Raw genomic sequence first — 27,671 nt, 5'->3', positions numbered from 1 at the left:
GAGGGGCCAGGGCTGTAGATAGTTTGCCTAAGGAATGCGAGCAGATGCAGGGAGTCACGTACTAAGCGAGGTCTGAGGAGTGGGAGAAGTGAGAGATTAACCCAAGGACTGTGAGTGCATTCGCGGGTGACGTTTGATAGATACCAGGAGTCAAGGGAAAGGCGCATGATCTGTAGAACAAAGAAAACCTATGGAGTCACGTACGTGCTCACGAGCACGATGCGTGCACATAGATAGTCCTTCTGATTGGTAGTTTTGTTAGTCGTGGTATACTCTGATTGGATATAGTTCGCACTTGGTGGAGATATACTTGGGGGTCTTAGACTGGGGGGGGTCCCCCGGCTGAAGATTGTGAATAAAGAAGTTTGCCACTCACCTCGCCTACGGGTCGTTCTTGCGGGTCGAGAGCGACAACTGGTGCCGAAAACCCGGGGACCGAGACGCCGGACATGGAGCGAGGATTGGGGTAAGAGCAACGATAAGGAAAGTGTGCACCCATTTCTGTCTTTGGACAGGGAAGGTTCTCTGGGGACGATCATAGACAAAGCTATTTAGGCTCCTCAGGGACTATAGTAACAAAAGATTTCCAGGATGGGAAACGAACTTGCTAGATATAGGATGGAAGGTCCTCTAAAGGACATTCTCAAAGCAAATGGCACTCCTTTAAAATCTAAGACGGCTCATGCCTTTTTAAAAGAAGTAGCAGAGATTGCCCCCTGGTTTATAGAAGAAGGGCTCCTAAATGTGCCACAATGGGAACACCTGGGCGAGGACTTAAAACTCTGCCCCTCTACATCCCCGGGGACTCTCGCCGTGTGGTCCCTGGTGAAAGTATGTTTGCAATCCCCCCGAGAGCCCCTGCAGCGAGCAGTACTACAGGGAGGGGAAATTTTTTTGCAAGTGAAAGAAGAATCCCGTAAGGGCTCCTCCCGAGACTCTGACTCCGAAAGCGAAAGCTCAGAAGGGATGTCAGAAAGCGAGTTGCAGGAGCTAGGAAAGATAGAGGCAAACAACAAGAAGGAGGAATCTCCCGGTCTCCAGACAGACTTAGAAGCCATGAGGCAACGATTTGAGGATAAAGAGGCGGAATTGCAAAAGGTATTAGGAGAGTTAAGGGTGCAGGGAGAAGTAATGGCGCAGCTGAGAGCAGGGACGGAAGCCGCAGTTGTGGCGCAATCGAAATTAAAAACGAAAGTTACGCCGCTTCCACATTCTAGCTCCACGGCGCCACCCCATGAGTGGCCCCTGCCTTATAAGCCCAGCTGCACCAAGACGTGCTATTGTTCGGGCTGCGCCGCGGAGAATTGGAGAGAGGTCCTTGGCCCGGGAAAAGGTTTTTTTTCCAGTGTTAGAAGATCAGAATCAGCAGAGGTACCACCAGCCACTAGATTTTAAGTTGGTAAAGCAGCTGAAGGAGGCAGTTAGCAGCTATGGGCCCCAGGCAGCCTTTACAGTCTCCCTTGTGGAGTCGCTGGGAGCACTCTACCTCGCTCCCGAGGATTGGGCCAACTTGGCCAGGGCGGTATTAAGTGGAGGACAATATCTAGAATGGAAAATCCAAAATCAGGACAATTGTCTGGACACAGCACGGAGAAATGCAGCCGCGGGTAACCCGCAATAGAATTTGGAAATGCTGACAGGCACAGGGCCATACCTCGGGGCCCAAGTGCAGAGTACATACCCCCCTGCGGTGTATCAACAGATAGCCACGGCGGCCCTCAGGGCTTAAAAGACTCTGAGAGGGGCAGGAGACTTGCAAGGCCAATTATCCAAACCCGACCCGGTGCTTAGGTGGCACCGAGGTTCCCTTTGTGTTTTCCCACAGGATGCGCCTGCTCCACTCTGGGTGCCGGAACGTCTCACCAGGCTGGTGGCCGTGGAACCTGTGGAGGGTGCTGGTGATGGTGATGATAGCGACGATGACTGTCCTGCAGCCTGTTCCCATGAAGGCGGAGCCAGTTCAACTGTGGCCGAGACAAGAGACTGCCCAGCTTCAAGCCCTTCTTCAAATGGCTCAGCATAGAGTGCAATCTTCTCACCCTAACTCATGTTTGTTACTAACGCTTACTTTAATGCAAGCTTGCTAAAAGCTTTATGAGCCCTCTTCCTGTCTCATTTCCCCTCTCTGACGCATGCATGGTATGTTATAGGATCTATTATAGGTGTGCTAGTAGTGGTTGTTATTTTTATGTGCCTTTTACCGTGTGCGGCTAAAATTATACTTGTAGAAGTTTACAAGTTGAGAGCCATCGTGCGTAAACAACAGCAGGTCCATCGTGGGAAGCTCAAAGAGCGACCTTAATCACCACATAGGTGCCCTCTGGCCCTGGTATTATAAGAAAGTGTTTGACATTATTCCTCCTCAGGCTGGAAAAACAAACAAGCCTAATGAGAGTGACTCTGATGTTCTTAAAGCTGTTGCTGCTAAAAACACATGGCAGACATGGCCATGGTGGCTCCAGAGACTAGCCATTCCCCCTCAAAATTATAGCTGGCAATGCTGGATCGGTAGCCAAAGACGGGTAAGACTGATCCCTCACCATAGCAACCTAAGACAGGGGCTCCTCGGCTAGGGGGAGTACCCGATGACGGGTAAGCATGTGTGCAGAGGATTGGCGACCTAAGACAGGCACGATCCCTGCCATATAAAAATACAAAAAGGGGGAGCTGTGGAGAGCCATGCAGCAGGAGCAAGGAGTCACGTACTAAGCAAGGCTTGAGGGGCCAGGGCTGTAGATAGTTTGCCTAAGGAATGCGAGCAGATGCAGGGAGTCACGTACTAAGCGAGGTCTGAGGAGTGGGAGGAGTGAGAGATTAACCCAAGGACTGTGAGTGCATTCGCGGGTGACGTTTGATAGATACCAGGAGTCAAGGGAAAGGCGCATGATCTGTAGAACAAAGAAAACCTATGGAGTCACGTACGTGCTCACGAGCACGATGCATGCACATAGATAGTCCTTCTGATTGGTAGTTTTGTTAGTCGTGGTATACTCTGATTGGATATAGTTCGCACTTGGTGGATATATACTTGGGGGTCTTAGACTGGGGGGGGTCCCCGGCTGAAGATTGTGAATAAAGAAGTTTGCCACTCACCTCGCCTACGGGTCGTTCTTGCGGGTCGAGAGCGACACACCATGCTAAGCTCTCAGCCATCATCAAAGTTAGAAGCCATCATTTAGTCCAAAACTATGCCTAGTTAACTCAGGAAGCCAGTTAGATAATAAGAAATAATGTTTATAAGTGAGTGACAGATAATGGTTTATAGGAGTTGGTCTTAATTTGCAAATTTTTTAGAAGTATGAAATAATAAAGAAAAAATAACAACTTGAGGCATAGCATAGTGAGGATTATACTGAATTTAATGACAGACAAGAAAAAAAAAAAAAAAACCCTCATCAAAGACACAGGAGCTAAATCTTGTGGGCTGAAGCATAGATGGTCCAGGTTTGTTAAACATCATCATGTCCTCTCAATGCCCTTCTCAGGCCAGAAGCATTAGTTGAGCTTCACCATTGGCTGAATTTAGAAAGCACAAATGGGTCATATATTGTCAAGGTCAAATATTCACCAGATTATTTCTCTGCCCCAGCTGAGTTAACACCCTAGATGTGCTTGGTCTAATTCCCTTTCCTGGCCCTGACTGTTTGCTCTTTGCCAATGCAAAGAACCTCAAAAATTATGCCATATAGTTAGCAATTCCAAACACAAAGGAGCCTATCTTGTGCATGCTCATTAATCAGGAGGAAATTCCTTTATTAAAATAACAACCTCAGAGAATCAACTGAGATTTCAGTTCAGGGTTGTGATGCGGATTGGTATAATTGAGATATTTTCATAACAAACAGTCCCTTTATGGAATTCTGTTTTATAGCCCTAGGTTATATCTGCATTTTCTTTGTCACAGCTAGTCAACCATATTCAACCACTGACTTATTAGAACAAATAAAAATAGTGAAAGCAGTTTAGCTTCAGTAATCTGATTGAAACTTATCCTCTTAGTAGGGGGGAAATAGTCTATTCATTTAGTTGGGAGTGAGACTGATCACAATATTTTAAAAAATAACTTAAACCCCCCGTTGTTTTTCTTTCCACATAATTTTGGAGCTCTTGAACAAAGAATACTTCAAATGGAATTTATATACACAGTTAATGTATACAAAAGAATTTTTGTACTGTTCTTAAGAGATTAAAATTCAAATTTTACAGTGTAATTTTGGACTAAAGTATATAAAAGTTTTATTTATTTGATATGGCTTGACCAAAAAAGAAAAAGCCTAAATATTATATCCCAATTAGTTTTATATTATAATAATTAAAAATTCCTCTATGATCTTTTTTACTTTAAATCATGCATTTTACTAGAATAGACAGTAAAAAGAAAAAAATAAATAAATATAAACACACCAAGAATTTCGTATTAAATTGACAACCACATATATCACATCCACGAGATAGAAATTCCAATGATTAATAAAATCTCCTTATGGGTCATTTCTCTTAGGAAAATCCATAAGCCAAGAGATGTGTGTATGTGTGTGTGTGTGTGTTTCATTTAGCTCTTAAAACTTCATCACAAGCTCTTAGATCAATCAGCAGGTATTTTCTTTAAGAATTCTCTTTTATTGATCTAAATATTATCAAAGAAGTCATCTTTCAATTTATCATTTAGTAAACCAGAAGTAATTTTAAATTAGTTTCTTTTTTTTAAGATTTTATTTATTTATTTATTTGAGAGAATGAGTCAGAGATAGCAAGAAAGAGCATGAGCAGAGAGGAGAGGGAGAAGTAGGCTTCCCAGTGAGCTAGGAGCCCAACACCGGGCTTGATTCCAGGACCCTAGGATAATGACCTGAGCCAAAAACAGAAGCCTAATTGACTGAGCCACCCAGGTGCCCCTTAAATTAGTTTCTAAAAGTATAAATAAAGTAAACACTGAAAATTCCATGTTTCCCTTAAGAAACATTACCTCTTTAAAATACTGGTCAACCAAATACATGAAAAAAAAAAAAGCTCATTTTATTACTAGTGTATATGAAATAAAATAAATTTAGTTTAAGTATTTTGCTAGAACATAAGGAATTTTCTGGACACTACTATTATAATATCCCTTGTAAGTCTGTGAAATCAAAGTCAAGATTCTTCATAGACCATTCAACATGCTAAAGGTATAGTCACTGGTCAGCATCAGGGCAGTATAAGTTGTTACCTTTGTCTTTCCCCTTTAAATAACAAACATCAGGACACAGACCAACAAAGGCCCCTCTGCCAGCACAACAGATGCTTGAGAGAGCCATACATCTGTACACCTGAAGGTGGATGGATTTGACCTGGTGGAGGTGTTAGAACCAGTGTAGGACCAGTGGTGGGCACCCATGATTGGCAGCTCCAGAAGCAAGGACAGCCCCTGAATCCCAGGCAACCCTGGCAGCAATACCCATTACTCAGAAACCCTGGCAGCACTGAGGACACTGGCAACACCAACAGCAAGAGCAGCAGTGCCAGTCACTCCTCTGGCAGAGGGGATGGAGGTCAGAAAGTGTGCACTTCCAAACATAGCTTAAGGCAGGGCAGGTAAAAGAAACAAAAATTTGTGCTATATCACCACCTGCTGGAAAACAAAAGAAAGGCCACTAACTGCTTACCTGTTAAATTTAAAATCATAAAAAAAAAATTTAAAATCAAAGTAAAGAAAGCTTTACATAAAAAAGGCAGTTCGTATTTCTAATTTGCTGACAGAAGCATATCTCTTCAAACACCATTACAAAATCATGTTATGGACAAACCATGAGAGACTCTTAATCTCATGAAACAAACTGAGGGTTGCTGGAGGGGAGGTGGTGGAAGAGATGGGGTGGCTGGGTTATGGACTTTGGGGAGGGTATGTGCTATGGTGAGTGCTGTGAATTGTGTGTAAGATGGGTGATTCACAGACCTGTACACCTGGGGCAAATAATACATTATGTTAATTTTTTTTAAGTTATGCTAAGTGGGTCACATGGCTGCCTCAGTCAGGTAAGCATCTGACTTCAGCTCAGGTCATGATACCAGGGTCCTAGGATCAAGCCCACATCTGGCTCTCTGCACAGCAGAGAGCTGGCTTCTCTACCTCCCTCTGCCTACTGCTCAACCTGCTTGTGTTCATACTCCCTCTCTCTCTCTCTGTCAAATAAATAAATAAAATCTTGAAAAAAAATCATGCTAATATGTATAGTAAAAGAAAATAGAAATTTTCCAACAACTACCTCAAAGTCAAGATTGGGATCTGATAAAGAACTCAAAGGGCACCTGTATGGCTCAGTTGGTTAAGCAATTGCCTTTGATTTCAGGTCAGATCATGATTTCAATGTATGGGATTGAGCTGCATGTCATGCTCTACACCCAGAGAAAAGTCTGCCTGTCCCTCTCCTTCTGCTCTTCCTTCCATTATTCTTTTTCTTCTCTCTCTATGATAAGTACAATCTTAAAAAAAAAAAAAAAGAATTCAAAATAGCAGTTATGAAGAAATTCAATGAGCTATAAGAAAACTCAGAAAGGCAATTCATTGAAATCAGGAATAAAATTAATGAACAGAAGGAGTACTTTACCAAAGAGAAATTCAAAAGAGAACCAAAGAGAAATTCTAGAACTGATATACTCTATAAATGAGATGAACAATTCATTATAAAGCAGTGGTAATAGATTAGATCAGATGGAACAAAGAATAAACAATCTGGAAGACAGAAATTTAGAAATGATTTGGGTAGAAGAAGGAGGGAACTAAGATTTTTAAAAGCTTAAAACCTTATGAAATCTATCAGATCCCATTAGAGCCAACATAAGAATAATGGGTATACCAGAATGCAGAGAAAAGGAGAATGGAACAGAGAGCTAATTAAAGAAATAATAACTGAGAACTTCTCAAGCATGAGGAAGGAAGTAGGCATACAACTGCACAAAGCTAATAGATCACTTTGCTATCTCAATGCAAAAAGACCATTTTCAAGACATACTACAATAAAGCTGTCAAAATTCAATGATAGACAAACAATCCTAAAGGCAGCCAGGCTTAAAAAAAAAAAAAAAAAAAAAAAGGAAAGAAAAAAAGAAAAAAAAGTAACTTACAAAGGAAGTAAGATTTCTCAGCAGAATCTGGGCAGAAGAGAGTGGAATATATTCAAAATATTAAAAGATAAAAATTGACAGCCAATAATACTCTAACCATGAAAGTAATCCTTCAGATATAAAGGAGAAATAAGGCTTTCCTAAACAAAAGCCAAAGCTCATTACTACTAGATCTGTCTTATAAGAAATATTGAAAGTTCTTCTACCTGATATAAAAAAAATTAGTGCATAAAACTGAGTAAGGTGCTAGACAGACAAAATAAAAAATTATAACTTATTTTTAAATGCAGTATTAAACATTTAATTATAGCATACAGGTTAAAGGAGAAAGGCATTAAAAACAACCAGTATAATTTGGCAGCAAACGTCACAAAAAGGGATAATTTGTAACAATAAAAATACAATAGGGGAGGAGAAAATGATGAAACCTATATAGGCAAATGCAGATAAGTTCTATCAGCAAAGAACATACTATTTTTATTGATAAGAAATTTTATAAACCTAATGGTAACAAAACAAAAATCCAGAGGAAAGATGCAAAACAAAAAAGGCAGAAATGAGGAAGTCATTATAGAAAATTACCAACTTGAGAAGGTAGATTAAAATAACAGAAGAAAAAAATAACAAAAATATAGAACCACCAGAAAAAAATAAAATGGCAGTCAGTCCTCTTATAATCACTCTACATGTAAATGTAACAGATTGAACTCACCAATCAATATGCACAGTATCTGGATTAATTAAAAAGCAAGACTCAACTATATGCTCCCTTCAGGAGACTCATTTAAGCTCCAAAGACAAACATGTTCAAAGTCGATGGGTAAATGATAAGTAAAAGAAAGTTGATGTATTCCCACTTACATCAGACAAAACAGACTTCAAGGCAACAATTGTAACAAGAGACAAAGGTCATTATATAACAACAAAGAGTCAATATATCAAGAAAATATAACAGTCATAACTATATATGCTTCCAACATTTTAACACTAAAATATAGTAAGCAAATATTAACACATTTTAAAGGAGAATTAAATAACAATATAATAGGAGGGGACTCTAATATCTACAATGGCTACACGTCCAGACAGAAAGCTAAGAATCATTAGAAGTGAACAACATTTTAGAACAAATGGACTTAACAGACATATATGGAACATTCCATACAACAATAGAATATACTTTCTACTCTTGTACACATGGAACATTCTCCAGGATAGATCACAAGATACACTATAAAACTAGTCCTAGCAAAGTTAAGATTTAAATTATACCAACAATCTTTTCTGATCACAATGGCATAAGAAGGAAGTAAATAGATCTTCAAATATGTGGAAATTAAGCAATATATTTCTAAACCAAGAAGTCAAAGAAGAAATCAAAAGAAAAATAAAAATTATCCTGAAACAAATGAAGATGAAAATACAACATACTAGTCTTGTGGAATGCAGGAAAAGCAGTTCTGAGAGGCAAGTTTATAACAATAAACACATATATTGAGAAATTAGAAAGAATTCAAATCAATAACCAATTTGATGCCTCAAAGAACCAGAAAAATAGGAACAAATTACATTCAATGTTAACAGAAGAAAATAATAAAAATCAGAGCAAAATAGGTGAAATACAGACCAGGAGCTTGGGAGTCCAAGATGGCAGAAGAGTAGGAGACCTTAATTTTGTCTGGTGCCAGGAATTCAGCTATATAGCTATCAAATCATACTGAACACCTGTGAACTCATCTGGAGATCTAAGAAAAGAATAGCTGCAACTCTACAAATAGAAAAGCAGCCACTTTCTGCAAGAATAAAAAGGCAGAAAAACTCATCTCAAAAAAAAAAAAAAAAAAGGATAAGAGGCAGTACTGACAGCCAGGGGCCTAATCAGTATGGACATAAGTAAGATGTTGGAACTAAGTTCAGAATAATAATTATAAAGATAATAGCTGGGCTTGAAAAAAGCATAGACAACACTAGAGAATCCCTTTCTGGAGAAATAAAAGAACTAAAATCTAACCAAGTCAAAATCAAAAAGGTTATTAATGAGCTGTAATAAAAAATAGAGGCTCTAACTCCTAGGATAAATGAGGAAGTGAGAAAAAGAGATAAACAATTATTGGATCATGAGGGAAGAATTCAAGAGAAAAGTGATACCATAAAGTGAAACGATATTAGAATAATTAGGATGCCAGAAGTAAAAAGAGAGGGGCAGAAGGCATATTGGGGCAAATTATAGCAGAGAAACTCCTTAATCTGGGGAAAGAAACAAGCATCCAAGTACAGGAGGCACAGAGAACTTCCCTCAAAATCAATAAAAATAGGTCAACACCTTGACATATAATAGTGAAACTTGCAAATCTTAGAGACAAAGAGAAAATCCTGAAAGCAAGTCAAGACAAGTGGTCTGTAACCTACAAGGGAAGAAACATTAGATTGGGCACCAAGCCTATCAGTGAAGACCGAGCAGGCCAGAAAGGACTGGCATGCTATATGCAGGATACAAAATCAGAAAAACATGCAACCAATAATACTTTATCCAGCTAGGATATCATTCAAATTAGAAGGAATAATCAAAAGCTTCAAGGACAAGGAGAAACTAAAAGAATTTGTATCCACCAAACTAGCCCTATAAGAAATACTAAAAGGGATCCTCTAAGCAAAGAGAGAGCACAAAAATATCATAGACCAGAAAAGAATAGAGACAATAAAGTGGCAGAAACAGTCACTTGACAGGCAATACAATGACAATAATTAATATCTTTCAAAATTATTCTGAATGTAAATGGGCTAAGCGCCCCAGTCAAAAGAAAAGGATATCAGAATGGTTAAAAAAATAAATAATAATAAGACCCATCAAAATGCTGTCTGGAAGAGACTCATCTAGGATCCAAAGACACCTTCAGATTTAAAGTCACAGGGTATAAAACCATTTATCATGCTAATGGACATCAAAAGAAATCTGGGGTAGCAATCCCTGTATCAGACAAATTAGATTTTAACCAAAGACTGTAATAAGAGACATAATTATATGGTCTCTCCAACAACAAGGTTTAAAAATTGTAAACATTTATGCCCCTAACATGGGAGCAGCCAATTATATAAGCCAAATAATAACAAAACTAAAGAAACACATCAATAATAATCCAATAGTATTTTGGATTTTATCACCCCCCTCACTGCAATTGACAGATAATCTAAGCAAAAGTTTAACAAGGAAAGAAGGGCTTTGAATGACACACTGGAACACATGGACTTCACAGGTATATTCAGAACATTCTATTCTAAAGTAACAGAATACACATTCTTCTCCACTGCACATGGAACAGTCTCTAGCACAGGTCACATACTGGGACAAAAATCAGGTCTTGCCTGTTACGAAAAGATTGGGATCATTCCCTGCATATTTTTGGACCACAATGCTTTGAAACAGGGACTCAATCACAAGAGGAAATATGAAAAGACCTCAAATACATGGAGGCTAAAGAGCATCCTACTAAAGAATGAATGACCAGGAAATTAAAGAGAAATTTTTTAAAAAATTCAAAGAAACAAATGAAAATGAAAACAACTGTTCAAAATCTTTTGGATGCAACAAAGGCGGTCCTAAGAAGGAATTATATAGCAATACAAGCTTTTCTCAAGAAACAAGAAAGGTCTCAAATACACAACCTAACCAAACACCTAAAGGAGCTGGAAAAAGAATAGCAAATAAGAACTAAACCCAGCAAGAGAAAAGAAATAATAAATATTAGAGCAGAAATCAATGAAATAGAAACCAAAAGAACAGTAGAATAGATCAACAAAACTAGGAGGTCATTCTTTAAAAGAATTAATAAGATTGATAAATCCCTGGCCAGAGTAATCAAAAAGAAAAGAGAAAAGACCCAAATAGTTAAAGTCATGAATAAAAGAGATCACAACCATCACCAAAGAGATATAAACAAATATAAGAACATATTATAAGTAAATATATGCAAAAAAATCAGGCAATCTGGAAAAATGGATACATTCTTAGAGACTATAAACTACCAAAACTTAAACAGGAAGAAATAGAAAACATGAACTGACCCATAAGAAGCAAGGAAATTGAAGCAGTAATCAAAATCTCCCAAAAAGAACAAGAGCCCAGGGCCAGATGTCTTCCCTGGGGGAATTCTACCAAACATTCTTCTTTTTAAATCAATACTCTACACTTTAAAATTATAATTGTAACATGCCAAGTTTATCAAAGAAATAATAATAAAGTCATAATAAAATGCAAAAAATTTATTTCCATTGCACCAAATTTAACTTTTATTAAAAATAACTTAAAAATAATATCCAAGTTGTATAAAATGAATAAGTTCTAGAATCTGATGTTAATATCATGCTTATAATTAATAATATTGTGTTATATACTTAAATATTTGTTAAGGGTAGATCTCATGTTAAAATGTTCTTTGCATAAAAATATATGCATTAAATATCCATTTATATACAGCAAAATAAAATTTTTTTCATATAGATTACCTAAATAAAAAATATAAGTAGAATAATAAAAAACATAATAACCAAATTATAGAAATAAAAGATAAATATTTATAAAAGAGAATTATAACTATCATAGATGTAAAACAAACAGTTTGTAAAGTCAAATGAATACAGAAACTTGAGAGAATAAAATCTCAAAGATAAAACTGATATTTTATGATTTCAACAAAAAACACAATATGGGGGAAATAAGTATCAAAACAATAGATTTAAGACTACATTTCTTTATATGGAATGGTTTATACTACTTTCTAATTTCACAGTTAAACACTGTTTTTAGCAACAAACTAAAGTAATGACAGTTTTGGAATCTGTCCAACCAAAAGCACCCTCTGTATTTGAAAGTACTTTAATTATAAACCATATCTTCTAAACGTTATTACTGCAAAACAGATGTAATTAACTCCATTGTTAAAAAAAAGAGACAAAAATCACTACATCCTGAATTGCCTCCAAACTTTACAAAAATTAAACATATTCTATAATAAAAAAGATGTTTGCAATATTTTACCATCAGATTCAACATAATTAAATTATGTATATATTCAGCCTTTGCTCTCTATATGACTAACAACATAGTGTTACAATGTTAAGAGTGAAAAATCACTACACCATCAAATTTTAAAGAAAAAATAGTATTTGAAATGAAAGAAAATGTGCTTTTATGAAACTGAAAAATTATAGCAGTAAAATCCCTAAGTATTCAATTAGTTATTTGCTGATCTGGAAACTACCTACAATTTTATTACAACTGATGAAGAATTTCTGCCAAAAGAAAAAAATGTAACAAAATAACCAGCCTAGCTTCTGCCTCAATAATAATCAAGAAAAACATGATTGAAGCATGTTGAAATGAAGCATTTTTCAAGGTTTTTACATAATGAGTCTCTCTGCAGGTTTTCTTACCAGATTTTTTCTTCTAATGAGTTCATGCTACTTACACAAGCAACAATTGAGAAAAATAGTAAAAGAAAATGTACTCAAGACAATACTTTAAACAAATCTCCTTGGAAAAAATAATAATTGTATTTTTCCCTCCCATTATACCCTCATGCCCTCTCTCTACCCACCATCCGTCTGTCTGTACCTGCTACACACCCCCCCAAAATACACACACACACACACACACACACACACGCATATACACACACATTTGTAGCAACCAGGCTCTTTTTGTCAGGGGGTTCAGATGGAAAAAAGAAAACATTTGTTCCTACAAATTATCAAAATTATTCTAAACATTTTTAGCAATTCATTTAGCACTAAATGAATTTAAAATCATTACCCTTAATTCATTTATTTATACTATTAAATGCCAATGGTTTTCTTAAAATCTTTATTGGGGTGAGTCTTAGTAGCCAACCGTGCTATCCAGATAAAGAAAGTGATTATTTAAATATATAAATTTATCAACTATATACATATGATGGTCAAGAGGTCTACAAAGTGGTTTTCAGTTCAGTGAATTTCTAAAGCCAGATAAAATTTGCATTAAATATGTTTCTATGTGTTATATATATCTACAGCTGTGTTTAAGAGAAACACCTTTCCCTTTAAAATTCTTAAATAACTTCTATAATAGTAATGCTCACAGAATTCTGTTTTGATTGTTGTTTGCTGTGGAATGTAATGAAGGAAAAAAAAAAATCTCTTCCTTCTCTAAACTTTTACTGTCTCTGGTTTTGAACTGCATTTAAGCCAATAAGTAATGTATACAATTGAATGCTCTTTAATAAATTTACAGGGTTGCATAACTAGCAACAGAATTCAGTTTTAAAACATTTCCATCACTACAAAGAGATCCCATATGTATACATAATCCTCAAAAATATTATGTTACATGAAAAAATCTAATTCAAAATTACACATTGTCTGATTTTACATATACAGAAACAGAGGATTGGGTTTTGCATGGGCGTGTATTGGGGTGTGTGTGTGTGTCTTCCTTACTTTGGAAGAGATACCTAGGTGTACAATTGCTGAGTTGTAAGGTAAAATTATATTTTACATTTTAAGAAACTGCTAAAGTCTTTCCAAAGTGGTTATACCATTTCATATTCCCACTAGCAATGTAAAAGAGTTCTAATTTCCCCACATCTTTCCCAACATTTGCTATTTTCCAATTTTTTAAATTATGATGGGTGTGAAGTGATATCTCATTGGGGTTTTAATTTGTACTTTCCTAACAAATAATGACGATGTGAATCATCTGATGTGTTTATTGACATATCTTCTTTGTATTGCATAACTTCTTTGGTGAAATGGCTATGTAAATCTTTTGCCCATTTGTAAAATACATTGTCCTTTTATTATTGAGTTCTCCGATTTCTTTATTTGTTGTATACATATCCTTTATAGGAAATTTAATTTTGAAGTATTTTCTCTGCAGTCTGTGGCTTTTCTTTTTATTTTCTTTATAGCATATTTTTAAGGTTAAGTGCTGTTCATTTTGATGAAGTTTAATTAATCATTTTTTATTGTGCTTCTAGAGCTCTATCTTAGAACATTTTGCCTAACTCAGGTTTTGAAGATTTTCTCTTACATTTTTCTTTAAATTTTATAATTTTGTCTCTTATTTTTAAGTCAACAAGCCACTGTGAGTTATTTTTAGGTGAATGTGTGTTTTATGAAGTCAGGTCTAAATTCATCTGTGTGTACATGAATATCTATTGGTCCCAGAAGTATTTATTTAAAAGGCCATCTTCTTTTCACTGAAGTCCCCTGTTTCACCAAAAATCAACTGATTATAAATGTAAAATTTTATATAGACAATTCTGATTATAAATGTAAAATTTTATATAGACAATTCTAGTCTATAGATTTAAATGCTTATGGTGATAGAAATGCCATATTTTGATCACTGCCAGTTTATAAATAGATTTTGAAACCAGGAAGTATAAGTACGCTTTGTTCATTCTTTTCTTTAAAAACTATTGTGACTATAGTGGATCCTTTCCCTTTCCATGTAGATTTTAGGATTAACATGTCAGTTTCTGTTAAGTGCCTGTTGAGATTTTTATGGAAATAAGCATTCTCATCAACATTAAATCTTCCAATCCATGAACATGACTCAATTTATTTAAATCTTTAATGTCTCCCAAGGCACCGGGTGGTTCACTCAGTTGTGTCTGATTCTTGATTTTGGCTCAGGTCATGATCTCAGTGTTGTGAGATCAAACCCCATGTCAAGTTCCACACCTAGAATGGAGCCTGCTTAAGATTCTCTTTCTCCCTCTCCCTCTCCCTCCACCCCCCAATCAATCAACCAATCTTTAATATCTCTTTACAATATTATGTAGCTTTCAGTGTACAAATCTTGCACCTTTTTGTTAAAGTTATTTCTATGCATTTTACTCTTTCAATGCCAATGTGCACTGAGTTCTGAATGTCATTCTAGTCTTGTACATTGCTAGAATATAGAAATGTAGTTGATATTTGTACTTTGTTCTTATAGCCTGTGAACTTGCTAAACTTGATTATTAGCTCTAGATGTGATTTTTTGTATTCCTTAAGACTTTCTATATATATAGTCATGTCATCTATAAATAAAGACATTTATTTTTCCCTTTCCAATACAGATTCCTTTAGTTTCTTTTTGTTCCCTTTTTGCACAGGTAGAACCCCAGTTCAATGTTGAATAGAAGCAATAAGGTTAAATATTTTCCTCTTGTTCCCAAACTTGAGGGGAAAGCATCCACTCTCTCCATAAATATGATTTTGCCTCTAGTTTCTTCATAAATATCCAATATCAGATTGAAAGGGCTCATTTTTATTCCTATTTTATTGATAGTTTTTATCAAAAATATTGTCAAATATTGTCATTTTTAAATTTTTACTGAGATGATCATGTAGTTTTTCCTTTTTCTACTAATATGGTATATTTGCATTAATTAATGTTCTGATGATAATTCAATCTTGAATTACTGGGATAAAGTCTACTTGATCATAGGATAGAACCTTTTTTATATGTTGCTGGATTTGATTTACTGATATTTTGTTAAGAAATTTTTCATCTATATGCATTAGTAATGTTGGCTTCCAGTTTTCTTATATCTTTGTCTGTCTTTGGCATTACTGGCTTCATAAAGTAAGTTAAGACATGGTTTCTCCATTTTCTGGAAGATTTTATGGGGTACTGGTATTACATCTTCCTTAAGTATTTTATAGAATGATTTTTCTTTTAATTCCTCTCAAATATTGATGTTCCCCCGCAGGTATTTGCTCCAATTCTGTTCTAGCATTGTTTCATCTATCCTCCTTCAATGATCTAATCCACCCACATACGGTCAGCCTGCAGTTTGTAGGCTCAAGTTTTCCCAATGTTTCTTCAATTCAAATTTCCCTCTTGAGTTCTATATTTCTCTTTTCAACTGCATTTTGGCTATTTGTATCTAATTGTTGACTGGTGATTCAAATACCCAAATTGTCCTGGGTTAATGGAGGAAAAGCCCCCTATGTGCAGTCAGAGCCATAGACCTATGTACATCTAGTTTTCACCACTACATATTTAATGAATACCAAATCTTATAACACTACTTCCAATATATCCCTTGAACTTTTCTTCTATTATTCTTCTCTGATTAGAGTCATTATTTCTCACTTGGAGTAAACTGTTCACTCAACTGCTTTCTTTGTTTTTATTTTGGGGCCACTTTTGATTATGTGTTTCAACTGAAAGGCATTATTTGAGTATTAGAGGTGAAAGCAAGAATGCCCATCAACTTCTAAGTGAAATTTTCAATCAATAGAAAGGCAATTATCTGCCAAAGCAGCCTGGCTTTTAGAGCCCTCAGTATCATTGTCATAAAGAAGAGTAGCATGTACTTTATTGGTACTTACTCTTTTTCTTTTCCTTATCCCTTGATAATGTAAAAGCTCTGCCTAAGGTTAATACTATCCTTTTCTCAATTAAGAACGCATCCTCTCCTTAATTATTTCCTGCAGTAATGGTGTAAAACTTCAGGCTTTTCATGCAAAGCTTTAGATCCACAGGGAAAATTATCAGGTGAAAATTAAGATTAGAAACTTAAACTGTTAATAATGTTATCGTAACATAATTTTCTTTATTCTTTTTAATTTCTACTCACGCCATATCCCTAAAATCTATAGTCTGCAAAAGTAGTTTTTTAAAAAATGAAAAACCAAGCACAAGTATATATGTGTGAAAGATAGATGATAGATAGGTAGATAGATAATCAAACTTGTTAGGGGCAGAAAAACAGGACAAATAAGAAAAAGAAATTATTTTCATACCCTAACCCTTAGAAAGTTAAAATGCAATACATTTGCTTGATAAATGAATATTATAGTTAAAATCATAAAAAGCAATTACACTGACATTTTCAGCCATCTGCATGTACAATGCCAATTATGTTGAGATGTCCACAATTATATATTTAAACTAACTCCAGTTAATAAAAGTGCTTATTTAAAAAATCAGTTCACTTTACAAATGAAACAACAGTTAATACCAATTATCAGTTGTCAAGGAAACAGCTGAATACTAAAAGGCGGGTATTTTGCTTCTTTAGTTTATGCAATCTGCTTGCTAGATGGGTGCATAGGATATAAGTCAAACATCTATGAGATTACAATGGTTAGGTCAGATATTCTTCCTTTGACATTTAAACACTACCATTAAAATTATATTGAAACACTATTAATTATTCTTGATTGTATCCTTGTCTAGGTTTTAAAGCAAATAATTACAGAGTATTTATATCCTAAAACATTTCTATATTACTAGTTAGAAAAATATGCTTTAGAATATTGTGAGATTTCTCCTCCTTTTGAAAGAAACACTTTATGGAAAATTAAAAAGGTTTGTATATCCATTTCACTTTCACATAAATCATATACCAAAAAAGTTACATATTAGACTTTAAAAGAATCACTTGATCATAATTTTTTTCTGATTTATATTTTTTAAGCTTTAAAAATTTATTTATTTAGAGAATTTTTGTGCAAACTACTTTTCATTGTCTGGTGTTATTCTTCGATAGAGTCTTATTTTTTAATTGTGTAAGGACTGCATAATTTGTAGCAACTGTAGATAATAAAGTAATACTTAAGTTCAAATTTTCTCATATTAACTATAAGTTGAACACATTATATAAATTAGTTTTTAAAATTTTGATATTTAAAATTATATATCTTATAAGGAATTAATATTCAAAATATATAATAACTTATACAACTCAACACCAATAATAATAATAATTCAATTAAATATGGGCAGAAGACCTAAACAGGCATTTTTCAAAAGGAGACATACAGATGGCCAATAGACACATTAAAAGATGTCCAACGTCATTCATCATCAGAGAAATGCAAATTAAAGCCTCAATGAGATATAATTTACACCTGTCAGAATGGCTAAATCAAAACTACAAGAAATAACAAATGGTTAGGATGTGGAGAAAAAGGAAGCACTGTGCACTGTTGGTGAGAATGCAGATTGGTGCAGCCACTGTGGAAAACAGCATGGAGGTTCCTCAAAGTTAAAAATAGAATTACCATATGATCCATATGATCCAGTAATCCACTACTGAGTATTTACCCAAAGAAAATGAAAACACCAGGGGCACCTGGGTGGCTCGGTGGGTTGAGGCCTCTGCCTTCGGCTCGGGTTGTGGTCCCGGGGTCCTGGGATCGGACCTCGCGTCGGGCTCTCTGCTTGGCAGAGAGCCTGCTTCCTCCTCTCTCTCTCTCTCTGCCTGCCTCTCTGCCTACTTGTGATCTCTGTCTGTCAGGTGGATGAATAAAATCTTTAGAAAAAAAAAAAATGAAAACACTAGTTCAGAAAGATTATGCACCCTATGTTTATGGCAATATTATTTACAAGAGCCAAGATATAGAAGCAGCCCAATTGTTCACTGATGGATAAATGAATAAAGAAGATGTGTGTGTGTATGTATACATATGTGTATACATGTATAAACACACATATATAACACATAATGGATATTGCTCAGACATTAAAAAGAATGAATTTTGTCATTTACAACAACATGGATAGATCTAGAGGGTATAATACCAAGTGAAATAATTATGTCAGAGAAAAACAAATACTATATGATTTCATTCACATGTGGAATTTAAGAAACAAAACAAGTGAACAAACAAAAACAAAGAAACAAACAAACCAAACCAACAAAACAAAAGAGAAACAAGCAAACAAACAAACAAAAAAACCCTGACTCCTAAATACAGAGACCAAACTGATGGTTGCCAGAGGAAAGATGGGTGGGCAGATGGGTGACACAGATAAAGGGAATTAAGAATATACTTATCTTGATGTGCTGAAAACTCTACAGAATTGTTGAATCATTATATTATACAGCTGAAACTAATGTAACACTATATGCTAATTATACTTCAATAAAATTTTGATGTTTAAAAATCTTTGGTAGGTGGAAAATATATATTTAGTCATGATAACTTCTGCCTTATCTCCGATTTGCTTATGGTTAGTTATAAAAGAATCAGCACAATCATAAACGTTAGCACACTGAGGATATTACAAATTATCAGGACTTGTGGTTTCTGAAGTATAGTCCCTGGATAAGTAACATCAGCATCACCAGAGCACATAATAGAAGTGCAAATTATCAGGCCTCGATCCAGCACTACTGAATCAAAGATTTTGTGGGTGGCCGCAGTAATGGGTTCCAACTTGTCCTGCTGGTTACGCTGATCCATGCACAAGCTTGAAAACCACTGGACTAGACTAGTGTTTCCCAAACACTTGTCTATAGACTAATGTTGATTAATGACAAAATCATACCACTTGTCATCAGGGAAGAAATTAAAGCCAGCAGCACTTTCTTAGGAAAATGTTAAATTTTTCTAAGATGTCATCTTAGAGTATTTGTTGGTATTAGGCTATATTTATTTGCCTTATTAAAATATTGGTGATAGTCTCTTTTAAAGGTGCTTTCTAGTAATATTAAAAACTTGGAACTCTGTATCCATTCTTAATATTTTTCTTTTCTGTTGTCAGTAAGCGGTGAATATTGGGTTTACGGTGAGTAAATTACTGATTGATGTCCACTCCCTCTATTCATTGATATGAAAGTGACATAGCAAAATTAAAACCTCTCAAGTCAACTAACTAACTATATGTAGAGCTGGACAAAATTCCAAATCTGTGTCAATAAACTTTTTAAATAGTACATCATTCCTATGTGTTGTTAATTGTTGCCTTTCCCAAATATCCCCCTTTAAAAATTCAATTTGTCCTAGATCTTAAGTGATCACTATAGTAAGACTGTTTTTAATAGGTTACCTGTTGTCTTCCAACATCAATGAGATCAGCACAAGAGCACAACGATTCTGAATATAGAAAAGGTGGAGTTCACTGAAGAAATACTGTTTGCTACAATATGGTCAGGGCTTGCCTTCTAAACATCTTTCCTGAGTTTTATGGGATTTGCTATTAACATCAAGCCTGATAGGTTATAAATCCACTGAAATTGGGCTTCGCTTTTTCAACTTACAGAAAGTGCTTTTATTGAGGACATTAATTACCTCCCTCAAAATCCAATGATAAGATACTGATCCTTTTTGTAGACCACAGCATTTAAGGAAGAAAAAATAACCTCATAATTGAGTTCAAACACTTCTTCACTTGATTTCCTAATTTTACTCCTACTCACTGACTACTTTTTTTCCCTTTTCCCAGCCCTCTTAAACTTATTTGTATCAAGTCTCAATATTTAAATAACTAGTGCCCTTGGTGAATGCATCAAGTCTCATGTCTGTAAATAAGATCTTATATGCTGAAGTTTTCCAAATACATACCTCTGATCTTGACCTCACATCAGAAGCCAGTTGAGTTAATACAACACATATATTTTATCTCTACATCAAGGTGTAGCAGGATCTAACTAAATATATCCCAAAAAAAGCAGCACTCATTTCTCCCCAAAATCAACTCTCAAATTTTCCGTATCACTTATTAGAAGTTAAATCCATTCAACTACTGAAGCCAAAAAATGTGAAGCCATTTTTCACTCATCTTTTTTCTCACATCTTTAATTTATCAAGAAATCAAGTTGGCTCTACCTTCAAACTCTAAGTATCTTTCACTGTATTTGTGCTATATCCCTGTCTTAAATAATGACTGTTTTTACATTTTAGCCTCTTAAGTACTCTACTTGCTTGCTCTCTTACCCACTTTGGTCTATCATCAACCCAGTAATCAGAGGTTTTTAGTCAGATCACGTCACTTCTCAGGCCAAAACCTCCATTGTCTTCTGATCTCTCCTAAAACAATAGCCAAAGGTCCTATTTTTGCCTATGAGTCCCTAGATGAGTTCACCAATTGTTTCCTCCTTCTAGCTTATTCCCTGCTACTTTTCTCTGTATCCTCAACTGCATAACACTAGCCTCCTGTTTTGTTTTGTTTGGTTTGGTTTGGTTTGGTTTGGTTTGGTTTGGTTAAACATGCCAGGGACAGGGGCGCCTGGGTGGCTCACTTGGTTAAGCATCTGCCTTTGGCTTGGGGCATGATTCAGGGGTCCTGGGATTGAGCTTCCACCCATTCTCTGCTCAGCGGGAAGCCTGTTTCTCCCTCCCCCTCTGCCTACTGCTCCCCCTGCTTGTCCTCTTTCTCTCTCTCTCTCTGTCAGATAAATAGATAAAATCCTAAAAAACAAACAAACAAAAAACATACCAGGGACATTTTAGGTTTGGAAACTTTATGTTGTTTTATTGACTTATTTTTTTTTTAAGTTTGGAGAATTTGACCTTATTCTTTTCTAAGCCTGAAACACATTTCTCTTAACATCTTCATGGTGTGGTCCCTTACCTCCTATAAGTCTTTGACCAAAAGACATTTTCTCTCCATGAACCTAATCTACCTGTTTAGAATGGAAACTTCCACCAATCATATCACTCCCTATTTCCCTTCCTACCATTTTTCTCTATGGTACTTATAGCATCTAACATTCTTTATATTTTAACATTTATTTTATTTTTACTCTCCCTCTTTCAGTGTTTAACCTTGTGATAGTAGTGAGGTAGTGATTTTTGTCCGTTTTCTTCATAGCTGTAACCTTAGCACTCATATCAAAGCCTGGCACAGAGGAATCGTCCATAAATACTTTTGAATTAATTTTTGAATAAATTATCAGGATGTTTTTGTAAAAGAATACTCTTCAGGCAATTTTCCATAGAAAGAACAGAGGAGGAAAGTCCCTCTGCAGCTAGACTCAAAGGCCCAGAGTAAGGTCACATGTCTATGGTTTTCCTCTCACACTATCATCTTCATTTCTCACTGTTTTGATAATATAAATATTTTGAAAAACACTGTATCAATAATTTCTTATCCCATGAAAATTTCATTTAAAATCTATCATATCATATCTGGAAGATAATTTTAGTTTCTTTCCAATAATAACTAGTCAATGACATTATGTCCACTGCTTGCTTGGCATATGCTATATACAATATACACTCAACACTTTTCATCTACCCCTCATCCTCCTCCATTCCCCGTTTCTCTTTCTCTCACCTTACTGCATTTTTCTCTCCTTAGGGGCTCCTGCAACTCTACAAAAAGTTTAGACACACATACATATTAATTTATCTTTTCAATGATCCTTCTCTTATGCAACAGTGTCTCACTTATCCTGACTGCTTTTAATCAAGATTACATTGTGGTGATTCTTGCTATATATAAGGACTCCTGCTGTATTTTAACTTGGAGTGTCTGAAATCTGTGGCGGAATTATATCCCCATGTATAATTACTCCCAGCAGTCTCAAACAGCATCAGGCTTTCAGAAATCTGTGAGCAGGAATTCCTGAAGTCTCACCCTCATTTACTACTATTGCTTTGATTTGTAAGTATAAACAATTCAAGATGAGTCATTTCTAGCAGGTGTCAAGATTTAGAGCTTTGACTTGTATTTAATTTTCAATTGATTCTTCATGGACTAGTTTTGGAAATAAAATGAATAGCCTTTTGTGGAGTTTGCAGAAGGATTTCTGTTTTAGCGTGCTGGAGCTATCATAAAAAATACCTCAGATTGGGTAACTTAAACAGAAATTTATTTTCTCACAGGTGAGGAAACTAAACATCCAGACCAAGGTAACAGCAGGTATTGTATCTTTTGAGGTGTCTCTCTTTGGCTTGTAGATGGCCTCTTGCTGGGTCCTCACATGATCTTATTTCTGTGCATGTGTCATGGTGTCTCTCTATGTGTCCCCAATCTCCTCATTTTATAAAGACACCAGGCAGATTGGATTAGGATCTATTTAATGGTCTCAATTTACTCATCACTTTAAAGATCCCATCTGCAAATGCAGTCATATTCTGAGGTACTGGGGATTAAGATTTCTTTTTTTTTTTAAGATTTTATTTATTTATTTGACAGAGAGAGATCACAAGTAGGCAGAGAGGCAAGCAGAGAGAGAGGGGGAAGCAGGGTCCCCGCCAAGCAGAGAGCCCAATGTGGGACTCGATCCCAGAACCCTGGGATTATGACCTGAGCTGAAGGCAGAGGCTTAACCCACTGAGCCACCCAGGTGTCCCTTGGGATTAGGACTTCAACATATGAAATTTGCAGAGACAAAATTCAGTCCACAACAATCCTTCAGAAGTCAGTGATCTTGGTTTGAACTAATCTTTTAGTTTCACTGCCTTTACTCTGTCTCATACTTTCTCTCATATACATAATAAGAAATAATCTTTGCCTCAAATTAGAATTATGCTAATTCATTAATATAAATATAGAGTTCACTACTTAGATTTTGATATATTACTCTTGCTTTTTATCCTAAAATAGTACCACATTTGGTGAGAAAACAACGCATCACATACTGAAAATTAGATTAACTTATATTACATTTACATATTCATTCACTTGAAAATATTTATTCATTAATATGAGAAGCTCTATGGAATGTCTATTATTTCTGCAAAGATTATAAAACATATATGTTAAAGTCCTTTAAACGTATGAGAATCTAGTAAGCAAAAATAATGATAAAAAATTAAACTTATCCAAAGAGAAATCTGGATATACCTCGACTCCTGGGAGGTGTCTTTATATGTTTGGAATGTCCCACCCAAGAGAGTATGTGGAGGCCTTGGCCACTGAACAAACTAACAATGTGGTTTTTGACAGGAGATTTGTGCCACACAGTATATGCTTTACAAACCCTGGAAGGGTTGGAGTCTAAAGATTAGCCACATAATATCTTTTCCATCTCAGGAGGGGTTAGAGATTGAAGGTCAGTTTTGCAGACAGTCCACAATAAATCTCCAATAAAATTTCTAGATAGCCAGATTCAAGTGAGCTCTTCTGGTTAACAATATTCCATGTGTATCATTACACATCAGTACCAGAAAAACTAAGGCTGTCCACGACTCCACAGGGAGAGGACAACTAAAAGCCCCACACTTAGAGATTTCCGGTACTTTGCCCCATGCACATTTTCCCTTGGCTGGTTTCAATATGCATCCTTTAGCTTTAATAAACCATTCCTGTAAGTATAACAGCTTTCAGTGGATTTTGTGAGTCCTCCCAGCAAATTACCAAATCTGAAACTAATCTTGTTGACTGTGTTCCCTCTAACTTTACGATGGTGTATATAAGTAATTAAAGGAATATAAATGGTATTTACAAAAGATATAAAATGTAACAGGTAAACACAGGATAAGGATGTGATCTTTACCTAATGGAATCAAAGTAGAGTTTCCCAGAAGAGAGGAAAGCTAATTAGAAATTAGGTGAACAAGGGAAATGTCATTTCAAGTATGTGGAATAGTATGTTAATAGACAGTGAGTAGCAAGAAAGTGAGAAACAGAGTGTTTTGAAGAACAGACAGTAGTATGCTGCACATGCTAAGAACCTGCTCATTTTTAGATGAATATAATTATAAGTGGCCCCATGTCTTCAGTCTAGTGATACTAATTTTAGACTTGTAGTGTCCAGAACTGTGAGGGAATAAATTTCTGTTGTTTTAAGCCATCAAGTCTGTAGTAATTGTTCCAGTCATAGGAAACTAAAGAGTCTAAGAAACTTACACAAGTTTCTTCTTAAGTCTTTGCCTGAAAACTAAACTGTACTGCATAGAATGAAAATCCACAAGATCAAGCAAAGAAAAGCTGTATGCAAGCTATCAGCTGAAAAATCCCTAGAGGCTGGACAGGGGTAGGAGATGATCAATTTCCAACCTTAAAACAATTATTGCAAAAATATCCAGGAAACTGAAACCAGTAATAAAAAGGAAAAGGGCAGGGAAAAATACAAAACACATATACATAAACATACAGAAAAACAAACTTGAAAATTATGAAATAAAAATTCACTGTTTGAGATGAAAAGCAAATTAAACACTATAGAAAGAAATAGCAGCAAACTTGAGGATATAGTAATATCAACTATGCAAATTGAAGCAAAAAAAGAAAAATTGGCAGTTAACAAATTCTGAGTAGTTTATGGAATATCAACCTAACAGACATGTAATTGAAGTTCCAGAACAGAGGGGGGAAAAGTCAAGAACTAGGAAAAAATATTTCAAGAAAAGTGGCAAAAATTTTTCCAAACAACATAAAAATTATAAACCTACAGATTCAAAAACTTCAACAAACCCTGAGCAAAACAACTGTAAAGAAAGATATCTAAAAGTCTATCTAGAAGAAAAATTAAATAAAAATTGTGTATGAACAAATTTTTCCCATCTGATGAAAACATACCATGAATCAAGTGCTATTCTTCATTATTTGTCCTTTCCTATTTATTTTAGAATAGGTAGTGATCAATAAACAACAAAATGTCTTTTCCAGTTTGCAAAGTCAGTCTACAGCAAATGAAAATCATCAATTTATAATATCACAAATTTCAGTTTGGGAAATAGTCAACATTCAGAGTAAATCAGGAGCAACATAAGAGATTTTCATGCAGAGTGCATGTAGAAAAATATACCGTGCTTTATCAAAATTGTGTTCTTGCTTTATTGGTGTGCCCATTTAATTTCAACCAAATTAGTAAAAGGTGAATACTTGATATATTTTCCATATTTTCTCCAAGGTTCAGAATTTAATGTGATTGAAAGGACCATTTTTTATATTTTAAGTGTATATATTTTAATAAATGAAGATTTAATAAATGATGAGGAGAAAGATTAAATATATTTAAATAAAGGAAATTCATGTTCCTAAAGATTCCTAAAGATTTCCCAGAACAAAAGGGTAAAGCAAGGTATAAATTAAAAAGCTAAAAGTCAATTCAGTTTGATTACAATTCAAAGTGGAAGCTACATTATTTTCACCTATTTTCACTCATCCCAAAACAAATTTGTCTTTGGCCCAAACTCTAGTTCTCAAAGCCGTAACACAACTTTAGTGCCATCAGGTTTTGGCCAAGTTAAGGATAAGATGAAGGCTATGAAGAAAGATTTAACATTTGAAGATTAGTCGAAATCGGAAACAAAGAACAGATTCACTTAAATTATAAATCCTATTCCTTGACAATTTATGGGAAAAACAATCATCCTTTAAAACTATGGTTCTCAAACTAGTATTTATCAGAATTATTTGCTTAAAACAAAGATTGCAGGTTTCTTCCTCAGAACTTCTGATTCAGTTAAGTATGGGGTAGGGCCGGAAAAAATTTACATTTCCTAGTTTTTCAAGTGAAATATCCCTGCTGGTTAAAGCAGTTTGGGGGAACCATTGTATTAAGCTGGTATTTACCTTTTTAGTAATTTGTGTGTCTATGATGCATTTTAACAGAATTTGTGCACTGGGTTAGAAATAAATGCATCATTCTTACCTTTGTGTGGCTGCTATAAATTTCCCTATATTTTCTTATAAAGATAGCTCCCAATAGACTTAGAAATTATTGAGGAAAAAGATTTGACCATATATTCATATAAATAAAACTATTAATATTGTCCCTGTTGATCTATTTTAAGATAGCTTAATATCTTGACATCATTGGCCTTGTTTTATTTTTTTGTTCTTTTTAAAGATTTTATTTATTTATTTATTTGAGAGAGAGAGTGTGCAAGCAGGGGAAGAAGGCTCCCTGCTGAGCAAGGATTCTTATGTGGGGCTTGATCCAAAACTCCTGGATCATGACCTGAGCTGAAACAGAAGCTTAACTGACTGAGCCATTCATGCACCCCACATTAGGCTTGTTTTAAAAACATAAAGAACAATGGGATGCTTAGTGGCTCCTTTGGTTGAGCATCTGACTGATGGTTCTGGCTCAGGTCATGATCTCAGGGTCATGAGATCAAGCTCTGTGTCAGGTTTTGTGCTGAGTGTGGAGCCTGCTTAAGACACTTGCTCTTTCTCTGCTTGACTTATTTCAATCTGAGGGTTTTGAAGGGACGGGGGGTGGGAGGTTGGGGTACCAGGTGGTGGGTATTATAGAGGGCACGGATTGCATGGAGCACGGGGTGTGGTGCAAAAATAATGAATACTGTTATGCTGGAAATAAAAAAAATAAAAATAAAAATAAAAAAAGACACTTGCTCTGTCTCTGTCCTCCACACTCACTCCCTGCTTTCAGCCTCTCTCTCTTAGAAAGGAAGGGAGGGAGGGAGGGAGGGAAGGGGAGAGAGAGAAAGAACCTTGCATTAAGCTAAACTTGCATAATAATGGATATAGCCTCAAGAAGTTAATCAAATTATAATAATTAACAATCATATATTTATATCTCATCATATTAAAGTAAGTACATGAGAAAGTAATAATTTATTTGAGGAATATAAAACAAAAACACCATTTTAAAAATTTTAACAATTTACATTAACTTGGACTTAGTTACTGGACTAAGTTTCTACACAAGTGAAAGTAGAAAATTAATTAGTTAATACGAAAGCTTTACATAAAATGTTTTAAAAGGTGCTTAAAACTGAAAAATAATTGAGGTCCAGCTTATTGGGAGACTTAAACAGTCTGAGCCACTTTTCTTGGGACTCCCTTTGAAGCACAGACAGCTATTTGCTGCTTCTGAAGAATGGCACCTTGCAAGTAGCTGCAGGTAATAGTTCTAAGTGATCTACTTCAAGTAGCATGTAGCTGT

The 27,671-nt window shown here is 35.3% G+C and overlaps 1 pseudogene; it reads left to right on the top strand.

The window, feature by feature from the left end:
- The first annotated feature begins 449 nt into the window (after window positions 1-449).
- The window catches only part of LOC116581980, a 32,886-nt pseudogene continuing 5,664 nt past the window's right edge, over window positions 450-27,671 (top strand).

The sequence above is a fragment of the Mustela erminea genome, chromosome 2 (genome assembly GCF_009829155.1).
Source record: "Mustela erminea isolate mMusErm1 chromosome 2, mMusErm1.Pri, whole genome shotgun sequence".
NCBI lineage: Eukaryota > Metazoa > Chordata > Mammalia > Carnivora > Mustelidae > Mustela > Mustela erminea.
The sequence above is the reverse complement of the archived record's forward strand: the minus strand, read 5'-3'. Positions and strand labels throughout refer to the sequence as shown.